We start from the raw sequence: 417 nt of genomic DNA, 5'->3' as shown, positions 1-417 counted from the left end.
ACCACTTGTTAGGTATCAGTGGTTACAATACACCTAGAAGGGGGGGGTTGAATAGGTGCAGCGGTTAGAATATCCGCTTTTCGAAACTCAACACTTAATGATGAATCACCTCTATTTAATCGATTAAAACAGAAACAGTAAGCTGAGGCAGATTCGATCACTTGCACGACAATTAACCGATAATGAAATGAACACACAGAACCTTACTCTATGGTTTGACTCCCTTCCTACCGACAAAGAAAACCTTTCTTTCGGCGTAGCCCCAGCCAAGAATCTCTGTTCTTTCCTAATCAAGAACTCTAAGCAATATGAAGATACAACTCAATCTCTTAGGTGATACGACACCTTGAGATTCCCAATGTTACAACAATTTTTCACAACAAAATTATAGAGTAAACTTAAGCTATTACAAAGCTC

Source organism: Lupinus angustifolius, unplaced genomic scaffold (assembly GCF_001865875.1).
Source record: "Lupinus angustifolius cultivar Tanjil unplaced genomic scaffold, LupAngTanjil_v1.0 Scaffold_75_79, whole genome shotgun sequence".
Lineage (NCBI taxonomy): Eukaryota > Viridiplantae > Streptophyta > Magnoliopsida > Fabales > Fabaceae > Lupinus > Lupinus angustifolius.
Note: the sequence above shows the minus strand (reverse complement) of the source record.